Here is a 12,102-nt window from a genome sequence, read left to right as displayed (position 1 = left end):
GATTTTAAAATATTATATAAAGTTCTATTCCTTTAAGGCTATTATTACAAACTGTTTAAGATAATTAAGATATGTAGGTTATTAGTTGGTCATCTAAAACAGTCAAATTTGTGGTCATGATAGGTATGTTTTCAAAGTCAAACAGAGATATATTTTAGATAAACAAATATCTCCAACCACTTCAGAAACATATATAATATGGCATTTAAGATTTTTTTAATAACAGAAGATTTTTCATGGCAGTGGAACATGTCTGTTCTTAACAGCCCCCATTTTATTAAAAAGAAAAAGGATGATGGGCATTGAAGAACCTCCATATGGAGTTTGCTTTCTACATCGAAAAGTTATTCCCTGGTAAAGAAACTGCCCTTGCCTTGACTGCTGACAGTATGCTCTCCAAACAGGATAAGCAGGACACAAAAGAAAGTGAATTTCAACCACTGTCAAAAAATATAGGACAGTCCTTCAAAATTCCTGCTTCATAGAAAAGTCTGTCAGTATTCTAGGCCTCTATGTTGTATATGGATGCATCAACATTGCAGAGGAAACTTGACTGACTATCCAGGAAACCAAATGTCTCCATCATTTCTAAAGTTTTGGAAGTTGTTGCTTTGCACATCCTGTTAACTCAGGCAATATTATATCCTTCACCTTTCTTTTATGGGGTGGAAGACTAGGTAGTTATTGTTCTGCCATTCCTTGTTCCTGTATTTAGAAAATAAGCTCACAAAAGAGGCATAAATTACATAAAGTTGAGAGAAATACATGCTTTATTTGTTTATTTAGGAAACTTTCTTGAGGTCTAAAAAGTTAGTTTTGGTTGTTAATGATAGTTAGAATAGAAAACTATTTATGTACAAAATTTTGACTAAGCAAGATAGGATAGATAATAGAGTATCTTCTCTGAATTTACAAAATGTAAATGGACTGGACAATGTCAATACACTTCTTACCCAAAGTTGTTCTTATTGCATATAGTTTTACTGTGGTAGAGTTAATTTAAAACTTTTCCTTTTTATTTGGATTAAGGGAGAAATATTGTGAGATATTTGTATACCGTGAAGGTGCATTCCTATAATTGGTGTAATATAAAGCTTAATAGCTAGTATCTATGCAAGAGATATAGGCAGAACTTCCAGGAAGAGAATGAATGCTTAGAAGAAGACAGGGTCATCATCAAGACACAGAGGAAGTAGGATGTGCAGGAGGAGATGTAGCAAATTTTAAGACACATGACCAAAGGTATATTATTAGGAATAGGTTAATTTAAGTTATAAAAGCTAGTTGAGACAAGCTTATGCTATAGGCTGTGGTTTTATAAATTAATAATATGTCTCTCTGTCTTAACTTGGGAGCTGGCTGGAAGGACAGAGAAAGACTGATTACATGTGAGTCTTTCTCGCTGTCTCTCTTTCTACCTGCCTGTCTCTTCCTCCATTCTTTCTTCCTTTCCTTCTCTCTCCTTCTGTGTACCAAAATAGTTGTAGAATACTCTACAGTTCATCTGTATGATTCAACCATTCCATAAAGGCATCATATAAGTAGAGTGACTCTGGAATATTATCTCTTTTCACAACTCTTTTCTCCTCTTTCCTTTGTTTTGGGTATTTTCTTTCCTACCCTCATTTATTTCCTCCCCATTGCAGGCATATATTAAGCCTCTTCATTGACCAAGGTACTGTGTGGAGCTGACCTCTGTGATAGTTTAATGAGAAAATCTGGCTTTGTTCATCAGACTGCAGAGTTGCTTTGTTGAGAACCAGAAGATATTTTCCTGGGCTCATTTCTGAGGCTACATGATGCTGCCAGTAGGACAAGTGGGGAAAGCAATATTAAAAGGGGATATTTTATGGCAAAGACAACAAAGCAAGAAGAAATTACTGTGCTCTACGAGAAGACACAATGCAGAAATACAAGACAATGGAATATATGAACACAAGAAATGTGATGGGCTGAAGATGGAAATGGAGAAATCATGAAGTTCAACATGTACATCAAGGATTATGGCTTACATTAAAGCAAAGGTAGGGGAAGTCCTTCAGCAGAACATTATAGTCAGGGTGGCTATTATTTTTTCATTTACCCTACACCCATGGTGTTGAGAAAATCCAAATGAAGTGCCAATTTTAACACCAATAATCTGTAGGAGACAGAATTCTATTCGAAACACAAAGTAGATATAGGCAGAACAATGCATCCTAAACGTGTATAAGTTCCCAATCTTAATATGTGCCCTTACTGTTCTATGTCTGTCAGTCCATCTGTGTACAATTTATGAAAAATTATTTTATGTGAAAAGATTTTGCATGATTATATTTACATTAAAATGATACAATGAACATTCCTATGAGTTATGCCAATGTGGTTGACACAAAATTATTAGTCTTTTTGGAAGACTATCTTGAAACAAATCTTTCGCAAAATGTGGTTACTTTCAGAGAAGTCTAGAAGAGAAAACTGTAGTGAATCTGAATATTTGTTCACTCATAGGTCTTCCTATCAGGGGTCCTGGTAAGTGAGCCAGCAGCACTTTTGTTTACTCAGCCAGCATGGAACATTGGGTATGTGGCATATGTCAGAGCATATCCAACTGGGCTCTAGAGACATTCACAGGACATTTGGTGGGTAGAATCACTATAGTAATATGCTGTGAAGAAAATATTCAAGTATTTTTCATGATGTTTATTTCCTTAAGTCAGATAATATTATATGAGGGCTGAGCATGCACAAACCGTATCACTATACATATTGAACATAACAAAATCACATTTCTTCTGACCAAAATGCTTGAACAAGTTAAAACACTCCTAATGTGTACTTGGTCAGAGAGTATAAGAATTGGGTTCATAGAACAGTTCAGCTATGAAAATAATTCAACCTTTTTTGGCCTCAATAACAAAATTGAAGCAGTGAGCAGAAACACTATCAAACTGACTTGGTTTTAGTACAAGTAGAATACATTCATCAGATGATTACACATTCCTTTTTAAGAACATAATGCTATGGAAAACACTCAGAGTTTTAAAACAGTACTTGGCTGTTGGATAGTTTCTTCAAGGGAAATGTTAAGAGAAGCCATGATTTTTAAGACAAATAAACTCTAGGCTGTTCTTTATAAACTAGAAAAATTAACTGAGAATCCCAACACATAATCTAGCTTTCTGAAATCAAGAACCTGATACCAGGACTAGAGAGAATTTTCATGGGTTAAAAGCATATGTTGTTCTAGGAGAAGATACTGCTTCCTTTCCCTGTATCTACATGTTGGCTTACAATCTACTCTAACTCCAGGCAGAGGGGGCACAATGCCCATTTTGGTCCTTCAGAGGCAGCACATAGAGATTGTGTGCACACACATGTAGGCAAAACATTCAGACAAAATGAAGTTAAATAATTATTTTAAAAAAGAATCCAATAAAACAACTCAGACAAAAACTCAACTTGCCACTGAATCTGTTTGAAGAACTGCTTTTTAAACGACTGATCATCCTTTTAGTTGAGCTTTAGCTGTGGAAAAATCCTGCTTTATGTAACCATAGTTAGGTCAACATCTGGTTGAATTGCTAAAGTTAAACATATAAATCTATTTATTCTCCATTGATGTCTTCTTTCTGACTTCATTGAATCAATAAAAAAGAATGTCTAATTAGGGGAATGAATTTAAGGACTAGATACTGGCTTATAAAATATGATATTTGGGATTGGAGTATTGTGCACTGTGTAAGTACCTATATGTTTTACTAACTCTTTGTCTCCCTGAAACACTAACAGAAAGTAAGATAGCAAGAAAATAAGAATGAGAAATCAAATGTGTCACTGAATAACTGGATAACAAAATAGAAACTGGAAGTTGACAGCCCTATCCCTCAGCTTTTCTTCACCTGGACAAAGTAGGTTTCCTCACTAATTTGATTCTAGTCTGATTATCTACCTCAGTGATGTGGAGTGAAGTACTTACAGAGGGATAAAGGTGAGAGTCTGCTTCCCCAAATTTAGCTCATTGAGACAGGAATGTGACATTTGGTTCTCCAGCCTCCAGATCCTGACTCTCACTGTAATCTCAGTGTAAGGCAGAGGGAATCTTTCTCTTAATCACTCCTTATCAAACAGCATGGCAATTTATTGGCATGTCTATCAAGGGTGATTGGTGTCCTGTCTTCTCTCCATACACTGTGAATGTACATCAGACCTCCTGGTTTCCCTTATGGGAGCCAGATGTGCCAGAAGCTACTAATTGCATGTTCGAGGTGTGACACCAATACTATAGTCATTAGACTAGGTAGAATAGGCCTTGTTTGCTCCTTTCTTCAGAATATGACACTCACTTAGCTCTGTAAAGAAAAAATAAAAGTAGCCAAGGTCCCCAACTTTTTTACTAATCTTAGATTTTTATGGAACTCCACCAAATGACTCCTAAAGACAAGGACATTCAAACACATATGTACATTTGGAAGAACTTTAAAAAAAAACCTTATGGTATTGTTGAATGTCTATCTCTTGTGTTTTTTGTTTGTTTATAATAATATCTGTACATATTCATATTCATACATGTGTATGTTTGTGCACATGTGTATACTGATTTTGGCATACATTTTTGAGAGAAGGTATGCATGCATATGCATACACATATATATGTAGATGTCAAAAGGCAACTTCCTGTCATTCTTCTCTGTCATCCAGCTTGACTTTGATATGGCCTCTCTCTCTCTCTCTCTCTCTCTCTCTCTCTCTCTCTCTCTCTCCCACACACACACACACACACACACACACACACACACACACACGGTTTCTTGAGACAGGGTTTTTCTGTGTAGCTTTGGAGCCTATTCTGGCACTCACTCTGAATACCAAGTTGGCCTGGAGCTCACAGAGATAAACTGACTCTGCCTTCTGGGTGCTGGGATTAAAGGCATGTGCCACCAATGCCTGGTGACATGGCCTCTATATTTACCTGGGGTTTGTCCATTATTCTAAACTGGCAGGCAAGCTACCTTCGGGAATCCTCCTGTCTCCACCTGTTCAAAGCTTGAACATAGCTGTCTCTTCCTCTCTATTCCAGAGACAGTTAATTTTGTCATGTAGTGCCATCCTAGACCCTGTAACACAATAGTAAAGGTCACAGTGAATTAATATGGCAATATTGGGTGCCTGGTTACCAGAGCTCCCATAAACGCTGGCAAAGTTGATGTTGTTGCCATCAATGATGCCTGCATTGATCTCAAATACATCGTCTAAATGTTCCAGTATGACTCTACACATGGCAAGTTCCATGTCGCAGTCAGCAATGAGAAAATGTGTTGTAAAATATTAGTTAAAGATGCATTACATTTATTTGTGCTGTGGAATATTTGTTTAATGTTGCAAAGTTATGTTGCATTATTTTATGTAGCATTAGGTTTACTCTGAGAAGCAGTGTTACTTTGCTGTGTAAAATACCTGTTTGATCTAATAATGTGCTTTGCAGCTAATAGATAGTCAGAAGAAAGGATAGGTGGAGCTGGCATGAAGAAAGGAAAAATATAAGTATAAGAACATGGAAGGGAGGAATGAGAGGAGTGAAAAAAATGAGATGAGAATGCCATGGGCCAGCCTCCGACTCACGCAACCAGACATGGAATAAGAAGGAATAAATATACAGAAACAGAGAGAGCTAAAAGCTCAGAGGTTAAAGGTAGGCAGGATAATTTAAGTTATGGAAAGTTGGCTAGAAATAACTCAAGCTAAGGTCAGGCATTCTTAAGAAAAAGTAAGTCTCCATGTGATTATTAGGGAGCTAGATGGTGGGTCCCCAAAGACTAAAAGAGTTTTTTTTTAAAAAAAGAGGGAAACTTGTTATCAATAGAAAGGGCATCACTATTTTCCAGAGGGAGATCCCACTGTTTTGGCTAATTTCATGTCAAAATAACACAAGATAGAGTTACCTGAAAGGAGGGAATACCAATTGAGAAAGTGCCTCCATAAAGTCCAGTTGTAGGGCATTTTATTAGTTAGTGATTGATAGGGGAGGGCCCAGCCCATTGTGGGTGGTATTATCTCTGGGATGGTGGTCCTATGTCCTATAATAAAGTAGGCTGAATAATCCATGTTGAACAAGTGAGTAAGCAGCACCCCTCCATGGCCATGAATCACCTCTTCCCTCCATGTTCCTTCCGTGCTTTAGTTTCTGTTATGACATTTTTTTTTTTTGATGATGTACTGTAATGTGTAAACAGTCAAAAACATTTCCTTCTCAAAGTTGACTTGGCCATGGTGTTTCAATACAGCACTAGTAACTTTAAGATACCCACCAACATCAAATGGGGTGATAATGGTGACAGGTGTGTTTTGGAGTCTACTAGTATCTTCATCACTGTGGAGAGATCTGGAACCCACTTGAAGGGTCATCATCTCTCTCCCTTCTACTTATGCCCCCATGTTTGTGATGAGTGTGAATTAGGGGAAGTATGACAAGTCACACAAAGTTGTCAACAATGTATCTTCCATTAACAATGCCCCCCATTAAGTTCATCCCTGATAAATTTGGCATTGACTCATGATCACAGTCCTTGCCATCACTGTCTTTAAGACGACTTTGAATGACCCTCTGGCCTGTGGGCTGCCCAGAACATCATTCTTGAATTTTCTCCTGTTGTCAAGGTTGTGGGCAAGGTCATCCTAGAGCTGAACAGAAAGTTCACTGGCCAGACCTTTTGTGTTCCCACCCCAAAAGTGTCTGTCTTAAATCTGGCATGCCACCTGGAGAGAGCAACCAAATATAATGAAAATAAGAATTAGTGAAGCAGGCATCAGAGGACTAAAAAGAATCCTGGGTTACACTGAGGACTAGGTTGTCTCTGGCTCAGGGAATTGTAACAGTGACATCCATTCTTCTACCTTTGATGCTGGGGCTATCATTGCTCTCAATGGCAATTTTATAAACTCATTTCATGGTATGACAACTAATATGGGTAGAACAACAATGTGGTAGACATCATGGCCTACATGGCTTCTAAGGAGTAAGAAACCCTGAACCATTCACCCCAGCAATAACACAGAAAGAGAGAGAGATCTTCATTCTCTGCTGCTAAGGAGTTCCTTACCCAACTCATCCCTCAACACTTAGCTTCTTCCTTCACATTTTCCATCCAAGACCACCAGAAGAGGTCAAGGAACTTAGGAATTTCTAATTTAAAAAAAATATCAACAAAGTTCACTGCAACCATTCCTCCACAATAAATGAAAGAAAACAAACAAGAGAGAGTGACAGAGACAGAAACACACACACACACACACAGAGAGAGAGAGAGAGAGAGAGAGAGAGAGAGAGAGAGAGAGAGAAACAAAAAGGTAAACAAATAAAAAGACCTGTCCTGGAGGCAATATCAGCCCTTATTTACCTTATCTCTAGATACAAAGGGTATCTAGAGGCTATGAGGCTACATTATAGAAGGTACATGTGTGAATACTGTGTTGGTAACACTCATTCTTATCTGGAAACCTGCTATGCTTTGCCTGTTTGAATAATACAACAGCCAATGGGTATTGTCCTAACATGGACACTGAAACTCTAAAACTGTATTCTATTAGTTAAATTTATACATTTAGGTGCTTCTAATATTTTTGAATGATATTAGAGTACCTAAAACAGGAAAACATACTAGGAAAGCATGCTCAGTCTTATATATTGGACATAGAGTACATGCTAAGTCATCTTGTAAATGTACAGAGGAACATTACACTAAGTATTCCCAGAGCAAATGTGCCACACAAAGTGAGGGGACTTTATCTTCAAAGTGATGGAGAGGGCATGCGTGTCTAGCAGGGGACAATCTCCAACTGACCACTGGAACTGACACAGATTAATCATCTATGCATCATGCTCTCCTTGTTCTGACTTCAAGTCCTTCTTGTATTGGGTGAATGAGCAGTTTTCCATTTGCCGAGCTCATTCTATGTAATAATAAAATAATCTTCATTCTTAATGTGAAATTTTAAAAAGAAATTGATTTTTAGCTTCAGAAATCTCAATTAATTGAGACCACTTACAACTGCCTGGCAGACTAAGATTTGAAAAACCCTCAGGCAAAAATATGCAGAAACATTGGGAAAGTATGGCCAAATTCATTCCTCCATCTCTGGGCAAAATCTTTCTCCTTGACCCACCTATTCAATTCTACAACTTGTCAAAATCAATTAATGATTTATTACAATCATTGCTAACACAAGGGGAAGAAAATCAAAACCCCGAGGGCAAGAAAAAACTCAGGGTACAATTAGGACCAAGAGTTCAAGAGCAAATCAGAACAACATTAAAACAAAGAGCAGTAAGCAGAAACTAGTGGCAGAATATGCACTTGGGTCTTTTAAACCTGCTCTCTGTCTTGGTTCAGGTCACATTGAAGTGTCACTCTTCTAATTTTATACTGCTACTGTGATAAAATAATCTAACCTGAAAGAATTTATGGGGGAATTATTTATTTTGCTTTCACCTCCTGATCAGTCCATCAGCAAGGGAAGTCAGGGCACAAACCCAGGGAGAAACAGAAACCACGGAGAATATTGTTTACTGTATCTCTTCCATGCTCATGGTCAGCTAGCTTTCTTACCCTACACAAGCCCATATGCCCAGGGAATGATGCTTCCCTCAGTGGGTTAAGTACCCATACATCAAATAGTAATCACAATCCTCTAGAAACATACCTAGATAGGCCTGTGTAATCTGGGCAATCCTCAGTTGAGACTTACTCCTTAGATGACTCCAGGATGTGGCAAACTGACAGTTAAAGCTAACTAAGAGAGACGCCTATGCAGGAAAACATGACAGGCAAATAAACACTGGGACTTTTGCTGTTATTTCCTGCTTATGTGCTATGCACATGATCTTAATATACACCATATCAAGATTATTGAGGACTTTATGGTAGCAGAGGGATTTTCACTATTTTTCCATATTATTACAAAGAAAACATGTTCTCAAAGTAATGCATGTGATTATCATAAAAGTGATGTTCCCAAAGAAGAAAAAAATACATTATTGAATATTTAGTATGCATCAGAAAATGTGCCAGATACACTTGGAGTAAAGCAATAAATCTGGCGGAGTTACTGTGTAGAATAGTTATTATAAATAGAATGCATTATTTAAAGTTTATGAATGTAGTAGGTAAAGGATATAAGGATACCAGAAAGCAACCAGAAATATATTCTAGGAATTCCTAGGTTAATGCTAGTATTGAGAGTCCAAGGTCATCAAAGGAGTAGTATTGCATTGGAAGAAGGAGACAGGAAAAATATTTGCAGGTATATCACAAATATGGATAGGTCATAAGCAGAATTAAAGAAAGCCAGAGTAAACAAGAATGCTGGAGGAACTGCAATCACTTAGGATGTATGAATTTCAAAAGAATGTCTATCCTGCTAAATCCAGTAGTTAACAAATTCTGTCTTAGTTACTATTCTATTGCTGTAAAGAGACACCAGGACCAAGGCAACTTTTATAAAAGAAAACATTTAACTTGAGTCTTCCTTAAGTTTCAGAATGTTAGTCCATGATCATCATGGCAGGAAGCATGGCAGCAGGCATGCGTTTGAGAGATTACCTCCAGATCAATGGGCAGGCAGGAGGCAGGCAGGCAGGCAGGCAGGCAGGCAGGCAGGCAGGCAGGCAGAGAGACAGTGGCTCTTGGTTGAGCTGTTGATACTTTAAAGCCACTCCCAGTGACTTATCTAATTCACAAGGACACTTCCCCTAATCTGTCCAAAACACTCAAGCAAACAGAGAGTAAGCATTCAAACATATGAGCATATGGGGACCATTCTTATTCAAACAACCACATCTTTCTAAATAAGATATTCACTTCCAAACCATTTCTGTTAACCAGATCTTTATTGTCCAAAAGAATTATTGGATGGTATAGAGTGTATAGAACATATCATTGCAAACAGAAGCCTAGTTACAACTTGTTTGTGACAAAAGTCATGCTCCGGTCATCTCCAGCCTCCATGACTCTTGTGTGCATCAAACAAAGGCATATTTCTTTAAAATATTAGTTTCCTATTTTCCATTTTGTGCCTCTTCTGTCTCATTTTCCATTGCATTACCATTATGATTTTGAAAAGTCATTTGTATTTTTAATTTTAATAATTTCATAGTAATTATATTTATGTTTGTGTACATTGACAGATATGGATAGAAAAGAAATGGATTTCTCCTAAAACTTCACTAATTTTTTTAAAGATGGGCAATGTATATTTATTTTAAAAAGTCATTGGGCAACAATCAAGGCAGAAAGTGAACCCTGAAACATTGGTACCAGAGGCAAGAAGCCTCTAAATCTGCCTAGTTGACTTCCTTGAGTACTTGGAGGGAATTATAGCAGATAACAGAAACATCCTTGGTCAGTTCAGGTGAAACTTAAGTTCTTAAGAGTGAAGGCAGCTAGAACAGGCAGAAAAAGTGGTATCCCAGCATACAGAGAGAATACTGAAGTTCTGCAGAGAATTAACATCAGATTATCTTGAGAGCACTAGGTAGCATGTGCAATGAAGACACCACCAAATTTAAGGAAAAGAATGATCTGGAATAAACAAATTATAGCTCTCATACAGGACAGAGGATAGGCTGTCTCCACTAGCTGAGGAGTAACTCTCATCTTAGGATGAACTCTACTCAAAGAATTAGCTATCACAAGTAAGAATTCCAGAGTCACTAATGAACCGGAGCTAAGAAACCTGGTCCAAGTGGATCCCCATAACAACATTCAAATATAACTATAGAAATACAAAGCTATCAGATATTCCAAAATGTTAAAAGTCAGCATATGTGGAAACCAATCAAGAAGAAACATGAAAACACAATACATAATGAGGAGAGGGCCAAAACAACAAAATTAGTCTCAAAACTCAGACATAGAAGAAAACTGGCACATGACTCATTGTTAGTATTCCAAGCTAAACGCAGACAGTGATGACCCATCAAATTCAAGAGTTGGAAATGTCTGTATCTGAGATGAGAAACCTAGTGGATGCCTCTTATGACATAATTTGTAACAAACAGGGAATTATTGGTGAACTTTAGGACAAAATGGAAAATGCCATAAATGAATCAAAGACTATTTCAATTTGAAGTTCAGAGAGCCCATGATACAATTGACTGGCTTACTTGGGTCAGAGCAGAAAGGGAAAGGATGTAAGTTTTAAAAAATAATGGCTGGAGTATGAAATGAAAACAGAACATTTCTTACTATACATTTTATAATATATAAATTAATACATGAGTACAATAAAATTTCTTTTTATGGATACACCACAAGATCTTTTTCCTATAATAAAGTTTTCTTAGATCTTACCTAGATTTTATACTACAGCAAAAATTACCACAACCAAAAGAAACTTAGGTAGGATTTGGTTTATTTGGCTTACATTTGTAGCATCATGTAATGAACTCGGGGCAGAAATTCAAGGAGGAAACTAGAAACAGAAACTGCAAAAAAGCCAAGGAGGAATGCTGCTAACTGCCTTCATTTCCATATTTGTTCAACCCTCTTTATTTTTTAAAGTTCTTTTTTAAAATTTCATTTTTAATTCCCACCAGAATTCTTCCTTTTTTTTTCCCCGCAGAATTTTTTATTTGAATTAGAAACAAGATTGTTTTACATGACAAAATGTCCATAGTATATCACATTTTTTTCCATTTTTTATTTGTATTAGAAACAAGATTTTTTTACATGTCAATCCCAGTTCCCTCTCCCTCTCCCTCCCCTCCTCCCCTGTCCCCACTAACACCTATCCCATACCAATTCTGCTCCCCATGCAGAGTGAGGTGTTCCATAGGTGGTCTTCAGAGTCTCTCAAGGAGTCTAAAGGAGTATCCCTCTATGTGAAATGGGCTCCCAAAGTTCATTCCTATGCTAGGGATAAGTACTGATCTACCACAAGAGGCTCCATAGATTTCTGCGGCCTCCACACTAACATCCACATTCTTGGGGTCTGGATCAGTTTCATGCTGGTTTCCCAGTCATCACTCTGGGGTCCAAGAGCTCCATCTTGTTCAGGTCAGCTGTTTTTGTGGGTTTCACCAGCCTGGTCTTGACCCCTTTGCTCATCACTCCTCCTTCTCTGCAA

The 12,102-nt window shown here is 37.4% G+C and overlaps 1 pseudogene; it reads left to right on the top strand.

Annotated features, from left to right (window-relative positions):
* Nucleotides 1-317: 317 nt before the first annotated feature.
* LOC118238183 lies at nucleotides 318-6,999 on the top strand (annotated as a pseudogene).
* Nucleotides 7,000-12,102: the final 5,103 nt, after the last annotated feature.

This window comes from Cricetulus griseus, chromosome 2 (assembly GCF_003668045.3).
Source record: "Cricetulus griseus strain 17A/GY chromosome 2, alternate assembly CriGri-PICRH-1.0, whole genome shotgun sequence".
NCBI classification, from domain to species: Eukaryota; Metazoa; Chordata; class Mammalia; order Rodentia; family Cricetidae; genus Cricetulus; species Cricetulus griseus.
Note: the sequence above shows the minus strand (reverse complement) of the source record. Positions and strands in the feature narration are given on the sequence as shown.